Source organism: Barbus barbus (assembly GCF_936440315.1).
Source record: "Barbus barbus genome assembly, chromosome: 22".
NCBI classification, from domain to species: Eukaryota; Metazoa; Chordata; class Actinopteri; order Cypriniformes; family Cyprinidae; genus Barbus; species Barbus barbus.
Genome location: NC_136750.1, coordinates 31031916 through 31054852, shown reverse-complemented (window position 1 = coordinate 31054852; position 22937 = coordinate 31031916). Strand labels below are relative to the sequence as shown.

General features: G+C 39.0%; 1 protein-coding gene across 1 annotated transcript in view; it reads left to right on the top strand.

Annotated features, from left to right (window-relative positions):
• The first annotated feature begins 8084 nt into the window (after positions 1–8084).
• Positions 8085–22937, top strand: part of LOC306888590 (tyrosine-protein kinase CSK-like) — a 34424-nt gene continuing 19571 nt past the window's right edge. Inside the window, exon 1 of the mRNA XM_079447016.1 lies at positions 8085–8281. The gene's annotated coding sequence lies outside the window, so the exon portion shown is untranslated. The remainder of the gene's footprint in view (positions 8282–22937) is intronic.

Below are 22937 nucleotides of genomic sequence, written 5' to 3'. Positions count from 1 at the left end.
GAGTGTGTGTGTGTGTGTGTGTGTGTGAGTGTGTGTGTGTGTGTGGGCGCATCACTGATTTGTTGACTCCTCCCTCTTTTTGTGACAGGCATCAATGTATCTTGCTGCTAGTGAGATACAATCTTGTTTTTCACCTAATAAATACTGAAGTTGTGTTTTCTTGTTTAACATTTTGAAGTCAGGGTAAAGTGTTTCAAATTGTGGATAAAATGCCTCTCTAATGTGTTGATAGTTAGGACAGCTGGTGAGGAAGTGTTGCTCTGTCTCCACTTCTCCATGAGTACAGTATGGACAGATGCGGCTCTCTCTGGGCAGCCAGTGCTGTCGATATCTGCCCGTCTCTATAGTCAGAGTATGACCGCTCAGTCTGTACCTCGTCATCTGTCTTCTTAGTTTACAGTCTCTCTCTCTCTCTCACTCTCTTTGTGTCTCTCGCTCACTCTCTCTCTCTCTCTCTGTTACGTCATCTTGCTGTTTGTCCTGCTTTCAGGTGTTAAAACTGTGTCAGTGAGAATAAACCTCTGATTCTGTTCTTCATTCATTCACGTTCGTGTCAAGTGAACTCCATCTGAAGCTATTTTAAACGTGTAGCTCATTTTTATAATTATAATAATTTGACTTTACAATAAGCTTTCATTAGTAATGCATTGCCTAATCATGAGCACATCTTTGTTAATATTAGTTGATAAATACATCTGACCATTGTTAGTTCATGTCAGCTCAGGTCCATTAAATAATATTAACACATACATCTTTTAATATTGCATTGATGAATTCTGAATGATCATTCACTGCTTCAGTTGGTCAGTTTAGTTTGTGTTAACTAGTGCAGTTAACTAATGAAAGCTTACTGTAGTGTTACCATTATGATGTATACAGTTATTGTAAAGGTGGTTAAAAATTGTGTGAAAGTTCATAGAAATGCTGAACAGTTACAGGGCCTAAAATATGCATTAATGTCAAATTTGACCTAAAATTATGACTGAATAAAAGTCTCAACTATTAAATATTGTATGTACACATCCATTCAAAAGTGTGGCCTGAATTTATGTTTCTCATTAAATTTATTGCAATTTTGATTATATATGAACCAGGATTATTATATAAAACCATATTTTTTTTTTACTTGAAATAAATTACTTATTGAAATAATGAATAAAAATGTCAACAAAAAAACGAAAACTTTAACTTAAAACTTAATTTAACTAAATTAAATTGAAAAAGTAAGTTTTTTAATGTTTGTAAATAAAAACAGAAAAAAGCAGCACACATAAATTTACTGTAATAACAGCCTATTGAATTTTCATATTTCTAGAGCCTAGGTGTGTCAACTTTTTTTGTGTGTTCTGTTTTTATTATTCATATTTTTGTGGCGCAGAGAGTGTTTCCAGTGATGTGCGCGCTTTTGTTTTGATTTAGTTTTTTATGTTTGAAATTCATTTTACTTCTGTGACAAATTTCCAAGTAAAACAGAATATCAAATGAGAAACAAATATACATTTTATCCATAAGTGCTTACAGAAACATGGACCTGCTGGTCTCCGCTAGTTTCTGCTGGTCTCCGCTAGTTTCTGCTGGTCTCCGCTAGTTTCTGCTGGTCTCCACTGGTTTCTGCTGGTCTCTGCTAGTTTCTGCTTGTCTCCACTGGTTTCTGCTGGTCTCCGCTGGTTTCTGCTAGTCTCCGCTAGTTTCTGCTTGTCTCCGCTGGTTTCTGCTAGTCTCCGCTAGTTTCTGCTTGTCTCCGCTGGTTTCTGCTGGTCTCCGCTAGTTTCTGCTGGTCTCCACTGGTTTCTGCTGGTCTCCACTGGTTTCTGCTGGTCTCCGCTAGTTTCTGCTTGTCTCCACTGGTTTCTGCTGGTCTCCACTGGTTTCTGCTGGTCTCCGCTAGTTTCTGCTTGTCTCCACTGGTTTCTGCTGGTCTCAGCAGATCTCTGCTGGTTTATGCTGGTTTCTGCTTGTCTCCGTGGATCTCTGCTGGTTTCTGCTGGTCTCCGCTGGTTTCTGCTTGTCTCAGCGGATCTCTGCTGGTTTATGCTGGTCTCTACGAGTTTCTGCTGGTCTCCGCTGTTTTCTGCTGGTCTCCGCTGGTTTCTGCTTGTCTCAGCGGATCTCTGCTGGTTTATGCTGGTCTCTACTAGTTTCTGCTGGTCTCCGCTGTTTTCTGCTGGTCTCCGCTGGTTTCTGCTTGTCTCAGTGGATCTCTGCTGGTTTATGCTGGTCTCTACTAGTTTCTGCTGGTCTCCGCTGTTTTCTGCTGGTCTCCGCTGGTTTCTGCTTGTCTCAGTGGATCTCTGCTGGTTTATGCTGGTCTCTACTAGTTTCTGCTGGTCTCCGCTGTTTTCTGCTGGTCTCCGCTGGTTTCTGCTTGTCTCAGCGGATCTCTGCTGGTTTATGCTGGTCTCTACTAGTTTCTGCTGGTCTCCGCTGTTTTCTGCTGGTCTCCGCTGGTTTCTGCTTGTCTCAGTGGATCTCTGCTGGTTTATGCTGGTCTCTACTAGTTTCTGCTGGTCTCCGCTGTTTTCTGCTGGTCTCTGCTGATTTCTGCTTGTCTCCGTGGATCTCTGCTGGTTTCTGCTGGTCTCCGCTGGTTTCTGCTTGTCTCCGTGGATCTCTGCTGGTCTCTGCTAGTTTCTGCTGGTCTCTGCTGGTTTATGTTGTTCTCCAGTGTGGGTTTAGATGACGGTGGTCGAATGACCGTCACCTGGCCAATCACCTGTCCAACCTCGTCAAGATGCAGGAGAGCATCACTAACGAACCCAACCAGCAGCAGACCTCTGTCCGACATTAAAGGAGACGAATCATCAACACAAATCAGAGATGTCAGATATTTATCAGGGCTGTAAATTGAACTGTTAATTTGGTGTTAAAAAAAATAACTATGGAATAATAATTATGGAAACAAATAACGTTAAATTGATCCAGACCTGTATGCCATACATTGATGCAGTTGTTGATGGTGTTTCATTACTGAACGAATCTGTGATTTTGAACGAATCGAGTGTATCAATGATTCAGTGACTCACTCATTAAGACTGATTCTTTGGTTTCATATTAAGAGTATCGTTTCATTTTTTAAATCATTTCATTTTTCAGTATTATAAAAAAAAACTTTAATACCGTTTACTATCACCAAAATATTTATTTCTAAGGCTACTTTTTGTAATGTCTATTCAATGCTTTTCTCATTTAACAACACAACAATGACTTAAAATTATCTTTGGGGGGTGATTCCTACTAAAAAATTTAATCAATCCACAGCTCTAATATTGACATATTTTCTGTATTTATATAATTCATATAAAATTATATAAATATAATTAATATATTGATATAGTCAAATGCTTTTGACTTGGCATCCGCTTAGATTGTGCTTTTATGTACTTTTTAATTTACTTTTACTTTCTCTTTTTACACATTTCACGTCGGCACTGATCACTTATGACAAAGAAACACTTTTGGACATTGGAAACCGCTACACCAACCTGTTCCAGGACACATTATCCACGAATCCATCGTGGCCTCTGGAGATTCTTCGGAGCGCGGAGATGAACAGTAGCCACTCGAATAACCCCCCGAGGCGACGGATCAAGAAATACCGCGGGAAACGCGCTGGGATTAGAGACAGACTCCGGAAAAGGGCTCACAGTCCTCCTCTCCCGAGCATTCTGCTCACAAATGTCCAATCCTTGGAGAATAAGATGGACGATCTTAGAACCAGGATTAGTTTCCAACGGGACATAAGGGTCTGTAACATCCTTTGTTTGTCCGAAATGTGGCTTTCGTCCTCGGTCCCGGACACTGCTGTAATGCCGAGTGATAACTTCTCTGTCTTTCGGGCGGACAGAACAGCAGAGGCCGGTAAATCCAGGGGTGGAGGAGTATGTTTCATGATTAACAAGAAATGGTGTGATCCCAGGAATATCTCCATTCTGTCGCGTTTGTGCTCGCCTCATCTGGAACATCTTTCCATTATTATCTTTCCGCCCATTTTATCTGCCCCGGGAGTTTTCATCGATCATTGTTACTGCTGTGTACATTCCACCACAGACAGACACCGGCTTGGCTTTGTCTAAGCTTCACGATGTGCTCAGCGGCCACATTAACAAACATCCTGACGCTGCCTTCATCATCGCGGGGGACTTTAACAAAGCCAATCTCAAGCAGGTCATGCCAAACCTTTATCAACATGTATCCTGTCCAACTAGAGGACCAAACACACTGGATCATTGCTACACTCAGTTCAAGAATGCCTACAAAGCCCGCTCACTACCGGCTTTTGGCAAATCGGACCATGCCACCATTTTCCTCACACCGAGATACAAACAAAGGCTCGTTCAGGAACCTCCGGTGCAGAGAGTAGTGACGCACTGGTCCTCCCACTCAGAGGCTATGCTGCAGGCGGCTCTTGATGACGTCGACTGGGACATGTTCCGGGCGAGTTCTTCTGACGTCAGCGAGTTCACGGATGTAGCATTAAGCTTTGTAAACACGCTAACCGAGCAAGCTACAGAAACAATAACGATAAGGACATTCTCCAATCAGAAACCGTGGGTGGACGGATCAATCCGTGCTGCGGTTAACACACGCCCTGCCGCTTACAATGAGGCTCTTCTGTCTGGGAATATGAGCGAGTACAAAGCATCGTGCTATGCTCTACGACGCGCAGTAAGAGCCGCTAAACACAGATACAGAGAGAGAATTGAGTCTCATTTCCAGCTCAATGACTCTCGACGGATGTGGCAGGGACTGAGGACCATCTGTGACTTCGGAAACAAATTCTCCGCGGAGGTGAGAGCAGATCTGTTGCTGGCCGACGAGTTAAACATCTTCTTCGGCCGCTTCAATGGCAACGGCGGCGGCGCGTCTCTGACGTCCAGCGCGTCAGGAAGCAGCGGGCAGAGCAGCGATGATCCTGTAATCACCGTGTCGGAGGATGATATTTGGACCCTCTTCAGTTTGCCTATCGCCCAAACAGATCCACTGACGATGCCATCTCTCACGTCCTCCACTCTTCCCTCACACACTTGGACAGCAACAATGGGAATTATGTAAGGCTGCTATTCATCGACTATAGCTCAGCTTTCAACACTATAGGCCCCATCAAGCTGTCATCTAAACTCACAGACCTCGGCCTAAACTCCTCACTCTGTGACTGGATTCAAGACTTCCTCACCGGCAGACCTCAAGTGGTGAAAGTTGGCCAGTTCACCTCAAACTCCATCACTCTGAACATAGGAGCCCCACAGGGCTGTGTCCTGAGTCCCCTGCTCTATCTATTGTCAAATTCGCTGATGACACTGTGGTTCTGGGCCTCATCTCCAACAACGATGAGACCGCTTACTTGGATGAGGTAGAGAGACTCACATCATGGTGCCAGGACAACTGTCTCTCTCTGAATGTGAGCAAAACTAAAGAGCTGATCATGGACTTTAGGAAGAGACAGCAGCAGCCCTACACTCCTCTTATGATCAGTGGGACCCCTGTGGAGAGGGTGAGTAGCTTCAAGTACCTCGGTGTAAACATCTCCGAGAACCTGACTTGGACTACACACATCCAAACACAGGTTAAGAAAGCCAGGCAAAGACTGTACCATCTGCATAGTTTTTTCTACTTTTATGTTTCTTAATATCTGTATACTTTATAATTGCACTGTCCTTGGAGCGGACCTGACCTACATTTCACTGCTGGTTATACTCTGTATAATTGTGTATGTGACAAATAAAAAAAATCTTGAATCTTGACTTGAACAGTATTTAATTATGTGAAATGTGACTTTTCTGAGAAGTTGTCTGGTTGTTTATGCTTTGTGTGTGTATGATGGAATGAGTATAGAGTGAGTTTCTTCTGCTGTGTGTCAGGGATTCTTCATTATTACAGTGATGCTCTCTGCTGGACACAAAAAACACACTAACACCCGTTTGCAGTATTTTATAAAAGTTGTTTGTGCTGTAATTAACAAATCTTTTTGTTGTCAAAATTCGAGTTTGAAACAGTGAGTGTCAGTATATTAAATTAATTAAGCACTCACTCATTTTACAATTCCAGAGATAAAAACAATGGGTTTTGAGGAGAGAAATATGAAAGAATGATGATTTCAGTTTACTTTTCTGTTATTAATTCAATTCAGATAGATTTTTAGAATATATAGCATATGTATATATGTGTTTATGTATATTAAGAAAAAGTAATAATTTTTAAGATATTTGTATATCAAAATAGATCATTATATATATATATTTTGATATATATTTTTGATTCACACAATTTCACAAAATTGTTATTTAAAAAAAATTATGACATTTATATATGTATGTATATATAATGTGTCATTATTTTTTTATCACAACTTGAATCACCAAAAATGTCTGGAATACAATTAATTGTATTTATTAAATTCAGCACAAATGAAAGGCAGCACAACTTATAAATGTTTTATAGTTCAAATATGATTTAATTATTTAGTATTTTGCATTGCAGTAATGGAATTTGGAGGCAAGTTTGTTTAAAATAAAATAATAAAAACTAAATATATGTCACAATGCAAAGAAAATCAAATAAATCATAGTAATTCTGAAATTATACTTGATTTTCTTTATGCAGAATGTCTTGTTTCTTTTGATTTTAAATGATAACCTTGACATGTTCTTGACTGCTTTGATGAGATTCCCAGTCTCCCGGTCCACATATACTCTCTCTCTGGAGTTAACAGAGTATTTCTGATGTAAAATAACCAGTGCTCTTGATGATGTGCCTCACTGAGAATTAAGGCTTTAATGTGTCAGAAAACAGATTTATTCCAGATTTGTGTTTCGCTGAACTCCATCAGCAGGTTTAATAAGATAATGTCTTATCTTTGTCTATTCAAATAGCAGATATGGAGTATTTTTGAGAATAAAGACACATTGGTTTGTTCTGAAGTCTGTGGAGAATCCCTTTGATTTGAGAAGCTCTTTTGAGTCTCAGTGTTTCTCTGCTGCCTTTGAGAAAAAATTATCCAAAAGTTGTTAGTTTTTGCTTAAAACAAATAAAAATATCTACCAATGGGGTAAGAAAAATTATCTTAATTCAAAGGCTAAACAAGATTGAATTTTTTGCCCCGATGGCAGATATTTTTATTTGTTTTAAGCAAAAACTAGCAAATTTTGAATATTTTTTCCAGGAAACAAGACATAATATCTCAAGTCATTTTACTTGTCAAGTGAATGCATCCTGATTGAAGAATTTTTAGATATTTATACTAGAAAACAAGACAAAAATACTCAGTAAGAAATTCATTTTTTTGCAGCGCTGCTGTTCCTCTGGTCACCGGCAGGTGTCGCAAAACCCTCGAAAGCCAATCTGTGATCTAAAGCTTTCATTTTACCGAGAGGCCACCGTCGAACCCTCACACGGTGCATTTCTGAGCTCCATCAGGTGCTGAAAATGATCGATTTCTGTTTAAATGTGAAGCGTTTCAGCGACGCCGCGGTGTGGCGTGGAGCTTTCGCGCATGCGCAGTGCGCAGAGGCGGCGCTGGAGCCCAAGAGCGTTTCTCGAGTCGAGCGATTCCACTCCAGCGCTACTTCCGCGTTCGGTCAGCGTCACGTGACTAACGAGCTTCTGATTGGTTCCGTTTATTTGAATGAACATGTAGTTACCTTATATTAAATATGTAATAGAACATGTTTAGAGTTAAGAAAGAAAGTGATTTAAAGTCTATTTGAGACTCGGATTCAGAGTTATTAATTCAGTGAAGTTTCAGATTATGTGAGTATTCTAACATTTTATTAAACAGAATGTAGTTTAAATGTCATAAATACAGAAATACTATTAAATCAATATGAATATCAATAATAATATTAAATTGCAGTAAGCATACAAGGCGAAGTATCTCTCTCTATTAGTGTAACTAGCATCGCTTTCTGCATAAAAACACATTATTAATTTTCAGCAGTACTTTCTGAAATAAATAAATTATATAAACAGATTTCCTTCCATAAAAGTCTTATCCTAGAGTTTCGTATAGAAGTTACTGGCGGATTACCACATCTACAAAAATAATCGTCTCGAGAGCGCAGACCAGCGCGTGACGTCACCGGGGCTGCAGCGGACCGGAGTGGAAGCGCTAGAGTCTCGCGCGGCGCGTCGAAGCGCAGCAACATTTCATCTCATTTCAGTTCGTCTTCATCCACAGGCCTGATTCGCTCTGTCTGATCTCAAACCCACAGCAGCTGCATGCTCGGAACAAACCGGAGCCCAGGCCCTCAGAAGAGAAGCAGACGCTCGTGCGCGATATTCGCCGGTGAGTCTGCGTTCAGCGACGCGTTTAATGCATCTATCATCCGATCGCGTTTCACATTGATTATTGACCGATTGCTGTCAGCTGATCGCTGCGTTCTTCCTTCTGCTCGTCGTGTGTTTGTGCTCATGCATTAGCGGTTTCACACACACTGCATTTCTGCTGCTTGCACGCGAAGATCCAGGTGCGTGGAGTAAAGCTGCTGATCACAGGTGATGTTCATGTGGAGTTCTGCAGGCGTGGTTCTCTCACATCACACATGCATTCGTCTCTGTTTATCATGCACGACTCGTTTGCATAAAACATACAGCTGAAGCTCTGATTTCTCTTCTTCTGGAGCTGATGTTGGTGTTGCATCTGCTTTACTTTAGATGACCACAATCATCGTTTACTGGAGTACACTGTGGTGCTTGACATTCCTGAATGATTGTCATAACTGGGAATTTCCATGCAAAATTAAATGATCATTATCTTACTCTAGTATCTGTCCAGAAAACATGATATGCCGTTTATAATGTTACTATACATGTCCCTGCAGCACAAAAGCAGTCATCAGTAACACAGGTATATCTGTAGCAATAACCAAAAATACATTGTATGGATCAAAATTATACATTTCTCTTTTATGACAAAAATCATTAGGATATTAAATAAAGATCATGTTCCATGAAGATATATTTTAAGTTTCCTACTGTAAATATATCAAAACTTCATTTTTGATTAGTAATATGCATTGCTAAGAACTTCATTTGAACAACTTTAAAGGAGATTTTCTCAATATTTAGATTTTTTTGCTCCCTCAGATTCCAGATTTTCTAATAGTTGTATCTCAGCCAAATATTGTCCTCTCATAACAAACCATACATCAATGGAGAGATTATTTATTCAGCTTTCAGATGATGTATCAATCACAATTTAGAAAAATTGACCCTTATGACTGGTTTTGTGCTGCAGGGTCACACATTATTATAGTAGGGTTCATGCAGAATAATTGTGGCTCTTTTCACCCTGTGATTTCAATTGCAAAAAGTGTCCCAACTGTCCCTAAATAGGCAAGGCAAGTTTATTAATATAGCACATTTCATACACAGTGGTAATTCAAAGTGCTTTACATAAAAGAAAGTGAAATAGACATTAAAATCAATAAACCAAAAAACATGATGTGTTCATATCTGTACGATGTTTATATGCCCTGATATCTGGAAATGGCATGGTACAGTGTTTAGTGTGCTGACGATGCAAACGAGGTGAGGAGTTTAAAGAGCCAGACAGCAGCATGCGAGGAGACCGTCTGTCAGACACCGAGTGCCAAGATACCCGACCCGGACGAGCCTTTGGAAACACACTCGTCTGATTGCAGACACTTGCTCGTTCAGCAGGGTTTCCACAGCCTTGCCAACCCAAAGCATGCTTTATTAAGGCTTGGGAAACAAATATTAAAGGCAAGACACTGCAGGGGAATAGAGCCGAGATATTAACTGCTCTCTTTAACTTTGTATTCATCAAAGAATCATAGAAAAAAGTATCACGCTTCAAAAACCAATATGAGGAGTTTCAACACTAATAAATCAGCATATTATGAGCATAGATAGTGTATAGAGCATCAGTATATTATTATGATTTCTGAAGATCATGCGACACTGGAGAAATGATGCTGAAAATACAGCTGCAGATCACAGAAATAATATAGAGGAATAAATCTGTTAGTTTTGGTGTTTGTAAGTGCTGGAAAAACATTTCAAGATAACATTTACAATTAAAATTAAAACATAAATAGATAAAGTTCAATAAAACAAACACTTAAAGTATATTTTGGATGTTTATTTCCACTAGTCTGAAAGAAGACAAGATATGGAAGAATAGACCTTGAAACACAAAATTGACCGGTGCATGGCAAAACGCTGGGTTTGTCTGTAGTGTCTTGTCTTAATAGACGTGGAAGTTTCTCTCTGTCTCTATATATATATATTAGTCGTGTGGAACTGTTTTGTGAGGATTGATTGGAGGTGTGTTTGCAGGAATCATGACTGTGGAACCCCTCTGAGCACTGTTCTGAGACTCTTGAGTGTGATCCGGGACTGTGTCTTTAGTCTCATCATCATCAGAAGCAGGGTTGTTTGGATGGTTCTGATCTGTTCGTGGAGCTCCAGTGTTTCCAGAGGGACTCTGCTGATGTGGAGTGCATTGATTGAGCTGCATTAGTGTGCGTTCGAACCCCTGCGGCGTCCAGCGCTCGTGTGATTGACCGCTGGATCACAGCAGATCTGGATCGGGGCCGTTCGGCTCTGTTTTGAGCTGCTGATGCTCAGAAACAGCTGTGGTCGAGGTATTTTAAACCACACTTCAAATCTCTGAATGGTGTTTAGCTTTAGATGCAAAATAAGGAAGTGTTTGTGTTGCAAGTTCAGTTTGAAATACTAAAGCGATAGATGTTTGTTTGATTGTAGTTAGTGGATGATATTGATAGCATCCTCTAAAAATCAGCAGAAAAGCAGCCGATGATCCCACAAGCTTTTTGGAAAGGCTCTATAGTTTTTGTGCAGGATATAAATTATACACAAGAAAATACAACTGTGCATGAAGAGGTGAAAAACCCATGATGGCTTATTTAAAGCCTCCACTTAAACATTACAGGAAAATAGAGAAAAATGCTCTTTTTGTTTTGAAGTGTTGTTCAAAACCGATAAATGTTCCTTTTGTAGAATTTATTTTATATTTATGTAGAGAATTTACTCATCTTAAATTGCAATTAAACGTGCACTAAAACAAACACTTGAGTATTTTGGATGTTTTTTTTCATTAGTCTGAAAAAGACGATGTTATGAAAGCAAAATACACCTTAAAACTCAAAATTGGTGAGTGCATATTAAACAAACACTGGGTTTGCCTGCAGTGTCTCACCGTAACCATCATGGAAGTTTCTGTAGGCGATACACACTTAATACATTCTTAAATGTACTGTCCTGCTGTGCATGTTAGATCATAAATGCATGAATGATGGTTTTGTTAGGGGCTTGAAAACACCAATATAGATGTAGGGTATATTCTGAATTAATTTGGATTAATGTGAGGATGCCTTATGAGCTCCTCAAAGAGCCTGCAGTGAGAGAACTTGGCATAAAGAAGCTATAAATAATAAAACACACTTTTGTCCAGTGGAAAGAATCAATGGATGTTAAAGCTTCTTCTTGCCATCGATGCTGATAAAGAAGCGTTATTTTTTTATGCTAATTTTTTGAGATAGGAATTTTGGGTTTTCATGAGCTGTATGCCAAAATCATCAATATTAAAACAATAAAAGGCTTGAACTACTTCAGTTGTGTTGTAATGAATCTAAAATATATGAAAGTCTAATGTTTATCAGTACATTACAGAAAATAATGAACTTTATCACAATATGCTAATTTTTTGAGAAGGACCTGTACATAGTGCTTTACACAGTGCACATTACTTCAGAGCAGATTTACTCGTTTACACACCTGGGTGGAATGCTTCGAAGTTTGAGTCTGTTACTGATTCCAAATGACGTGACAAACAATGTAGTTAAGTAATCCAATTCATTACAGATTTTAGTTAATATATTTAGATTACTTTGATTGCTTTTGACCAAACTCTTTACCACATTGACTTTAATAGAATAATCTCATACCATATTGATATAAAAATACAAATAGCATGAAAATGTATTCCAGTGCATTGAACATTACGTCAAGGTTTCCCAAACTGGGCTTCATAAAGAAACTGCAGAGGATTTGTGAATTCAGAGAAAAGCTTATAATTATTTAAATGGTATAAATGTGTAATTACAGCCACCGGACCGTTGCCTGCTCTTTGTGTGAATGTCCACAGATCTAGAAGGCGTTCTGAATGTGTAAGCGCTAGCCAGCTTTACAAAGGGAGAATAGAGAAGAGTTGAGTAGAATCAGTAAATTATGAATCATTTATTGCTGTTGTGTAAATCATAACCGTAACGAGCAGCTGAGTCCTTGGCCTTCTTCAAGAATCCGCTGGAAACACCTCTCTTCATCTGTATTTGACCCTCGACCTCTAACACACTCCATTCTAATAATTTACTGTGCGTTTGCTTAAAATAAAAATAACACTAGCTTCTCTATTCTTGTTGTATTCTATGTATTTGTTTTCTTTTTTATACAATTAACAAAAGCAAAAAAGGCCTCTAACATTAGCTTCTCTATTCTTTTTGTATTATATCGGTTTTCTTTTTATTTATTATATAATTTAAAAAAAAACTTGCTAAGCTAATTGAGGCTTGTTATAGCACTTGCATATCATTGCTCTTGTTGCTTCTATTTTCCTCATTTATAAGTCGCTTTGGTTAAAAGCACCTACTAAATGTAAATGTAATCTGATTACTTAATATAATCTAATTACAAGTACATCATTTTAAGAATCCAATAACATAATACTGATTACTATTGGTTGGTACATCAGTGTTGTGGCAGACGGCCGTGTGTGTGTGTGTGTGTGTATATGTGTATGTGTATGTGTATGTGTATGTGTATGTGTATGTGTATGTGTATGTGTATGTGTATGTGTATGTGTATGTGTGTGTGTGTGTGTGTGTGTGTGTGTGTGTGTGTGGGTGTTAGACTGAAGACTCTCCAGAGCAGTATGGTTGTCCATGCACTCAGCAGATGGAGGCGTCCGCTGTGTTAATGCCGGTCATCAGGCCACAATGCTGCTATTCTACTGGACACACACACACAGAGTCACACTCAGTCACTCACACACACTATTAGACGCACACACACTGAACACACTCACACTCTCTCACACACACACACACTCACACACTCACACACTGTCACACTCACACACTGTCACACTCACACACTGTCACACTCACACACTGTCACTCTCACACACTGTCACTCTCACACACTGTCACTCTCTCACACTGTCACTCTCTCACACTGTCACTCTCTCACACTGTCACTCTCACACACTGTCACACTCTCACACACTGTCACACTCTCACACACTGTCACACTCTCACACACTGTCACTCTCACACACTGTCACTCTCACACACTGTCACACTCACACACTGTCACACTCTCACACTGTCACTCTCACACACTGTCACTCTCTCACACTGTCACTCTCTCACACACTGTCACTCTCACACACTGTCACACTCTCACACACTGTCACACTCTCACACACTGTCACACTCTCACACACTGCCACTCTCACACACTGTCACTCTCACACACTGTCACTCTCACACACTGTCACTCTCACACACTGTCACTCTCACACACTGTCACTCACACACACTGTCACTCTCTCACACTGTCACTCTCTCACACTGTCACACTCTCACACACTGCCACTCTCACACACTGCCACTCTCACACACTGCCACTCTCACACACTGCCACTCTCACACACTGTCACTCTCACACACTGTCACTCTCACACACTGTCACTCTCTCACACTGTCACTCTCTCACACTGTCACTCTCACACACTGTCACTCTCTCACACTGTCACTCTCTCACACTGTCACTCTCTCACACTGTCACTCTCTCACACTGTCACTCTCTCACACTGTCACACTCTCACACACTGTCACACTCTCACACACTGTCACTCTCACACACTGTCACTCTCACACACTGTCACACTCACACACTGTCACACTCTCACACTGTCACTCTCACACACTGTCACTCTCTCACACTGTCACTCTCTCACACACTGTCACTCTCACACACTGTCACACTCTCACACACTGTCACACTCTCACACACTGTCACACTCTCACACACTGCCACTCTCACACACTGTCACTCTCACACACTGTCACTCTCACACACTGTCACTCTCACACACTGTCACTCTCACACACTGTCACTCACACACACTGTCACTCTCTCACACTGTCACTCTCTCACACTGTCACACTCTCACACACTGCCACTCTCACACACTGCCACTCTCACACACTGCCACTCTCACACACTGCCACTCTCACACACTGTCACTCTCACACACTGTCACTCTCACACACTGTCACTCTCTCACACTGTCACTCTCTCACACTGTCACTCTCTCTCACACTGTCACTCTCTCACACTGTCACTCTCTCACACTGTCACTCTCTCACACTGTCACTCTCTCACACTGTCACTCTCTCACACAGTCACTCTCTCACACTGTCACTCCTCTCACACTGTCACTCTCACACACTGTCACTCTCACACACTGTCACTCTCACACACTGTCACTCTCTCACACTGTCACTCTCACACACTGTCACTCTCACACACTGTCACTCTCACACACTGTCACACTCTCACACTGTCACTCTCACACACTGTCACTCTCACACACTGTCACTCTCACACACTGTCACACTCTCACACTGTCACTCTCACACACTGTCACTCTCTCACACTGTCACTCTCTCACACTCTCTGATGAAAGCAGAAATGCTGTTGCATCATGATATTCCTCACTGCTTTTATTCAGACACTGTTGTAAATCAAATCATTCTGTGTCAATTCAAACAAATTGTAGAAACTTCCCCAGCTCAAATTTCTGATTTTGCTCATATTTTTTCTGAAGAAAGATAAATGTGTATAGTGGTGAGAGCCAAAATATTAAATGTCCTGGATGAATATTTTCTGAGTAATCCACTATTTTGTAGAGGGGGGTCAAAATGGCAGTTTTCAGCTGAGATTCAGAGCCAAATTACAGAGGGTTAAAAATGACTTCAGAAAGATGGCAGCATCATAATGTTATTTCCACACAGAGATTGGTAGATCTGTTAGTAAAATCTGTTGACTCTAGCAATCTTTGTTGTATTATGTGCCAATGGTGACCATCCAAAAATGGGGAGAAAGCACTTTTCAAGTTTTTCCTCCAAGTTTTTCCTGTTTTTCCTTCCCTTTTAGACATTGGGCCTTAACAAACTTTCCTTTTGGTATCTTCATTTTTAAGGCCCTATATGGTTTGGTTCTAGAGATATTGGGATCTCAATATGGCTCCAGCAGTAAATTATTAAATTGTACACATTTTCAGTGGTCAAAAACCAAATGTGGGTCACTTTGCAAAAAATATTAAAGCTAGAAATGTGTCTTGTTTTCTTCTGTCAAAACAGTTACATTGAACATAGATGTCTGAGTGCAATAAATATTCTTTTTCCAAAGCTTGGTGGCTATAACTCAAGAAGTATTAAAGATATCGCAATATGATTTGAGATACTAGTGCTTAATAAAGTGCTTATACTGGTTCTTTGTTTTGGTTTCTTGCTGGGTTTATGCTGATTTTATATTGGTTTTGAACTTTTATTTATTTATTTATTTATTTTACTATTTTGTGTTGGTTTAGTACTGGATTTTGTTTTGGATTTCTGCTTGTTTCATTATTTTGTTCTGGTTTCTTACTGGTTTTGTGCTGGATTTGTACTGGTTTCTTTACGTTTTTGTGCTGGATCTTTCTTGGATTTCTGCTTGTTTCATTTTGATTTTGTTCTGGTTTCTTACAGGTTTTATGCTGGATTTCTGCTGGTTTTGCCCCTTTTTTGCCATTTTGTGATGGTTTTGTGCTGATTTTGTTCTGGTTTTATACAGGTTTTGCACTAGTGTTTGTGTTGGTTTTGTGGTCTGCGTGTCGTTCTTGTGTTTCTGATCTCTGTAATCAGTCAGAAAGCAGAAGTCATCATGTCCTCTAGGGATCGTCACAGGTGTGTGAACAGGAAGTAGAATCATGAACACCTGCTCTGAAAGCATCAGTGTTGCGGTCAGTGTTTTATTTCCAGCGATGATGTCATGTTGTCCGCTCATTTGCATCGGCGCTTCTTGTATTTCCGCTCACACTGAAGTGTGTTCATGCGGAGCTGAGATGATCCGGCTGTTCATTTGAATTAATCAGCTGAAGATAACGGTCCGTGGCTGACCGCTGAAGGTCACTTCCGTCTCTGATGGACTTGTTTCTTTTCTTGAATGTCTCATTTGTTGTCTATGCAGTGAAGGTTGAGTGCTGTATTTTCTCCTGCGTGATTCTCTGCTGACTCTTCATGTGTACGCTGAAGTTTGTCATCAGCTCGTGTTTAAACATGTTCAAGCTGCTGCGTTTGAGAGAAACCGATTCGCTTTTGAGTCTCTGGAGCAGATTCTTGTTTCTGAGACCTGTCCTGATGCTTTTAGATGTTTGCTGGATTTGCTTAAAAATGTATATTTGCTGAAAATGTGTTCACTCAGGCCATCCAAGATCAGGATGAGTTTGTTTCTTCATCAGGTTTGTATAAATGTGTCTCTGCATCAGTGTCTCAGCAATGGATGCTCTGCAGTGAATGGGTGCCGTCAGAATGAGAGTCCAAACAGCTGATAAAAACATCACAATAATACACACCACTCCAGTCCATCAGTTAACATCTGGAGAACACAAAAGATCAAACTAATCCAGCATTAACCTGAAATAATCCATAACTCTTCCTCCAGTGAAAGTGTTCTGGTCTGAATCAGGAGAGAAATCTGCACAGATCAAGCAGCGTTTACAAGACAAAACAGATCTAAACTTTAAAGCTTTTGTCTTCTCCAGATGTTAACTGATGGACTGGAGTGGTGTGGATTATTGTGATGTTTTTATCAGCTGTTTGGACTCTCATTCTGACGGCACCCATTCACTGCAGAGCATCCATTGCTGAGACACTGATGCAGAGACACATTTCTACAAACCTGATGAAGAAACAAACTCATCCTGATCTCAGATGACCTGAAGGTGAGTACATTTTCATTTTTAGGTGAACTATTCCTTTAACTGGAGATCTCTGATCTGCTTCATTAGATGGTTTTCATGCAGATTGTGAGAGTATCCTCCATCTCCAGTGTCATGGCTTTATTTGAAGCCTCTCAGGATGGAGAAACAGATACCTTCTCCAGTTTCATCTTTGACCTTGATGCACCAGTTTAGATGTTGATAATCGAGTCTGAGCGTCTGATCTTTATCAGGTTTTGCTGTGAGAGTCTCCGAGCTTGAATGCTGATCTTTGCACAGCTTCTTGCAGCAGAAATCTCTTCCTGTGAGTCCATGGGAAATGAGAAACAGAGTTTAAAGCATCGGTCTGTGAAATAAGAACGCGAGCAGCGTAATGTGCAGAATTACTTTCAGGATCATGTTGAAGTGTTTGGGTCAGTGGACATCAGATCAGACTTTTTCTGCATGTTTATCTTAGTTATTATTATGTCATTTATATAAAGTATAAACCAAATTTTTTTCTACTTTACATTGATACGTTATCGTAAAAATATATTTAAACGAACTTTTAGTTTGGGGCTTTGTAGTGAAAACCTTTGCATTGATGTGTATTTAAATAATCTTTGTTTATGTTTGTTTATTATTATTATTATTATTATTAAGTGTGTAGCTCTGCTTTTGATTTATTCATGCAAATTGTGCTAAGTTTGTGGCATTCTGTGTTATACAGTAAAAGTAAAGGGTGATTTTGTCTCTTGTGTAAATGACTGCGCTGCGGTTTCTCAGGATCAAGTCTGGTGTAGATTAATAACACTTTTACATTAAACCAACATTTAGAGTAAAGAAGTGTTTTAGTATGACCCAAACTACTGTGTAGCTGCTCACTGGAAACACAGATGTAGGAATCTGAGAGTGTGTGTGAGAGTGTGTGTGAGAGTGTGTGAGAGTGTGTGTGAGAGTGTGTGTGAGAGTGTGTGTGAGAGTGTGTGTGAGAGTGTGTGTGAGAGTGTGTGTGTGTGTGTGTGTGTGTGTGTGTGAGAGTGTGTGTGAGAGTGTGTGTGAGAGTGTGAGTGTGAGAGTGTGTGTGTGTGTGTGTGTGAGAGTATGTGTGTGAGTGTGTGAGTGTGTGAGTGTGTGTGTGTGTGTGTGTGAGAAAGTGTAGCTTGTTTAATTATTTAGTGTTCAGTGTGTCTGGAGTGCAGCTTCATTATTCATATCTGCTGAAAACAGGAAAACATCACGCCATATAATACTGAGAGATCACATTGAATGCAGTTATTTGTAACTGTAATTACAGTATTTGTAATTTGGTTTAATTGACAGTCTGTACATTTACATCAGATGAGCATCTATTGCTCTTTTCATTAGTGCTCTTTTTAAAGGGGTCATATAATGCCATTTTTGTACAAGTTAATATGATTCTTTAGGTTCTAAATGAAAAGTTTGTAATATACTTTAATTAAAAATTCTCGTTAGTATTGTAAGAAAACACTAATTTTACCTGGTCAAAACAGCTCTGTTCAGCGCGCCATTCCAGTGCATGTGCCTTTAAATGTTAATGAGCTCTGCTCACCCCGCCCCCTCTGCTCTACACACCTGGAGTGTTGCCTTGACAACAGTTGAGGGTATGTTTTGGCACATGTCCAATTCTTCTGATGTCTTGCCTATACAAAAGCAAATAAGTGATCAGATAACATAACTTATGTTGTTATATTGGAAAACATAAATGAGTATTTATAGTCTTGAATCATATGCATTTGCAGCATGTAAGCGGTATTGTGTTAGTTACCATTCATCTTCATGCAGTTATAACTGTTACAACACGTTTATTTATTACTTATTAATCAGTAACAGACACCGTTATAAACCATCTACAAAGTAAATTAATGTACTGTTACCATGTTAACTTTACCATAGTTTATAATAACACAATAACATAACGCGTTGTTCATTACAAACGTGGAATTATGAATTATACTGAGAACGTGGTACACAGAAAACATGCCGTAATGAACACTTATTTCTCATAAAACTTTAGCCACATTCATGGTGAAACATGCAAAGATTAATATAAAGGATAATAAACCTCATTTCTTCTGGAGGTGCAGCAGGAACATGAATAGCTGGTACAGATCCGTGTTTCAGGAGCAGCTTCTGGGCAAAACCAGCTTTAAACTGAGCCTCGTTTATAAAGCAGTCTGCTGAGAAATGATGAAAGAACTGAGCTTGATCTGGGAGACTATTCCCCTCGGTTCTGATTTAGGAACATTAAAACGACTGCGGTGTTCGTTATTACACCCAAGAACAGAAGACCATCTGCTCCAGCGTATAAACCATGGCGGACTATGATGACAGCTCGCTCAGGGCGGAGTCTGTGCTGAAACACTCCTGTCAATCAACACTCGTGGGAGGGGCCTCAGATCTTGTGACATCACCAGACGAACAGCTCGAGTTGAGACGGGGAAACATATCAGGAGATTAAACAAACACTGGATGGATTTGTATCATTATAGGATGGTTGTGTACAGGCCCTGCCAACACATCTCAGTATCTTGTAAAAGTGGATATAGCATTATATGACCCCTTTAAAGTAAAGGTTTTAAACCGTTGTGTTTTATTGTTTAGTTTGGTTGCTTTTGAACCCATAATATTTCTTCCATTTCTATCTTATTTTTCTTTTATTCATAATATTTTATACTGTGTAAAATGGTCATTCACACAGGGCTTCTTCCAAATTCTGTTAAATTTTAATTATCAAAATGCATGTCTTTGCAGTTCATAAAATTTATACAAAAAAATTATTTATTTAAAAATCAAATGAAAATATAACAGTTCCTACACAAGTGAACATAGCATGTCATAGTAAGTCTGACAGCAGCCAGTGCTCCACGCAGAGATCTGATCTGATCATCATCAGTCTGTCTGGAATGACATGAAGAAACTGAGACAGACTAAATCCAGAAGAACTGTGTCTCCAAGACGCTTCAAGAAACCTCCTGCAAAGCTCCTGAGAAACTCTGCTCAAGTGCACCGAGGACAAAAGCTGCTTTAAACACAAAGGATGCTCACAACAAATGTTAATTTCATTTAGTTCATAGAAAATATATTTATGACATTATTTTTGACAGCATTTTTACACAAGTGCCTAAAACTTTTAACAGTTCTGTAGCTTTGCAGGAGGTTTTTTGGAGCGTCTTGGAGACAGTTCTTCTGGATTTAGTCTGTCTCAGTTTGTTCTGTTTCTTCATATCCTCCTTCCTTCCTTCCGCTGTTAATTGACAAACTCCACCCCAATCACGCAAAGTGAGAATGAAAGTATACTAAAAAGATGTTGTGGCCCAAAGTATTTTGCACTGTCACTAATATATATACGTGGGTGGGTGTGTGTATATATACATATACATACATGCATACATACATATACATATACATATATATATATATACAGTGCCCTCCAAAAGTATTGTAACAGTAAAGACACAATTGCTCAAAATTGTGAAGCACTTTTTCACACAGGGCCATGTGGGTTTGGATTCTGTTTTCCCTTCATCATAATAACCCTTCATTTAAAAACTGCATGTTGTGTTTACTTGTGATATCTTTGATTAATATTTAAATTTGTTTGATGATCTGAAACATTAAAGTGTGACAAACATGCAATAAAATAAAACAAATTTTCACACCACTGTATGTGTGTGTGTATATATATATATATATATATATATATATATATATATATATATATATATATATATATATATATATATATATATATATATATAGTGTATATATGTATACTGTTAATTTGATAAAATAATGAAATATGTAACTTCAAAATATTTATAAAAAATACAATAATATCTCCGCTCTAGTAGATACTATAATAGCTGCGCGCACACACACACACACACACACACTCGTTGGCGTCTCTTTTTCATTATTGGTCTGTCTAATCTGTTTTATTCTGCATCTGCTCTTTTTTTATTTATTTTTTTAGCTCAATAGATTTTCCCCTCGTGTCTATTTAGGGAACTCCTCTGCACTCTTTCTCTACATCTCTCTCTATCACAGAGACATGCTAATGTATGCCAGTACACACACACTCACTCACTCTCTCTCACTCTCGCTCGCTCTCTCACTCTCTCTCACTCTCTCACTCACTCACTCTCTCTCACTCTATCTCTCTCACTCTATCTCACTCACTCACTCTCTCACTCTCTCTCACTCTCTCTCACTCACTCTCTCTCACTCACTCACTCTATCTCTCACTCTCTCTCTCACTCTCTCTCACTCACTCTCTCACTCTCTCACTCACTCACTCTCTCACTCACTCACTCTCTCTCACTCACTCTCTCACTCACTCTCTCTCTCACTCTCTCACTCTCTCTCTCACTCTCTCACTCTCTCACACTCACTCACTCTCTCTCACTCTCTCTCTCACTCACTCTATCTCTCACTCTCTCTCTCTCTCTCTCTCTCTCTCTCTCTCTCTCTGATATAAATAGCAGTGTTTGAGTGAAGCGCTGTGATCTGCGTTATGAATGTGTTTCTCTCCTCAGATATTTAGGATGCGATTAATTGTTTGACAGCACTAGTGAGAGAGTGTAAGAGTGTGTGTGCGTGAGTGAGAGAGAGTGTGTGTGTGATGCTGTCTTCTTTTAGAGATTGAGAGCTGATCTCCAGCAGCTCTTCCCGGTGTGTTTTCTCGTTCCTGTTCTCGAGGGATGAGATCCGTCTGAATATTCAGGTTTGATCTGGATCGGCTCAAACAGCTCCATGATCCTCAGACTGATGTGAAAGTGTGTTTCTGCTCTGTTGACCGTTAACTCATGATTTGCATGTTCAGTAAGGTCACATTTCCATATTCCACAGTCTCAGTCATTCAGCAGACGCTCCTCATCTCTCGTTTACGACTCCTAAAGTCAGAGTTTAGTCCAGAACTAGTGTTTCTCTCCTTAATCTGCTTAATTTCAACCATAACTAGTACTCCCATTTCATTAACTGAATTAATAATCACACAACAAATAGTTGCTTTGATTTAAAGTTAAGTGATCTGAAGTCAGTGCAGGATGCTTGTTGTTTGAGCTCTTTCACTTCTGTGTTATTCTCATCTTCTGTATTAATACAGGTGTTTAGTGTTTAGTGGGTTTGGATGAGCTGTTTGATTGGAGTTGATTCGGTTTCTTCCACCGGTCAGAAACCTCACATTTCATATCTGATCACTTCACAGCTTCAGCTCCTTCTCATTTTACTTTGTATTTATAGATTTATTATAGTATTTATTAATGTTTTGAATTGTTGTTGTTTTTATTTTTTATTAAAGTTTTAGTAATTTTGTCACTATGCATTTGTAATATTTAGTATTTTTTTTCTCATTTCTATTTAGCTTTTATTTTTATTCCAGTTTTAGTATTATAGCACTTTACATTTATACTTTGTTTTTTGTGAAGTTTTTCATCTAATATTTTTTTATTTCAGCTTATTTAAATTTTAGCTTGTTTTAGTAATTTATTTGATCTTTTTTATCTTTTATTTTTTCTAAATATTTGAGTTTAGTTTTATTTTAAATTTTTAGTCATTTTAGTACTTAAACATATTACTGTTATTAACCAAGGCAACATTTTAACGTTTTTAAAAAGTTATATTTAATATTAGCATTTTTATTTAAGCTTTATTCCAATTTTAGTTTATATTGAAGTAATTTTGATGTGCTTTTGTCATTTTCATTAGCTTTTGTTTTTTTGATCTAAATACTACTTTTTTTCCTTTTTTTTTTTTTTTTTTTAGTTTTAGGTATTTTAATACTTTAACTTTCAGTTAGTTTCCAAACAGTGTTAATTTTGGCAGGCATTTTTGATTTAGTCTTAGTCTTTATTTTGAGACGAAAATGCTAAATAGTCTTAGTCACATTTTAGTCATTTGAGTCTTTCAT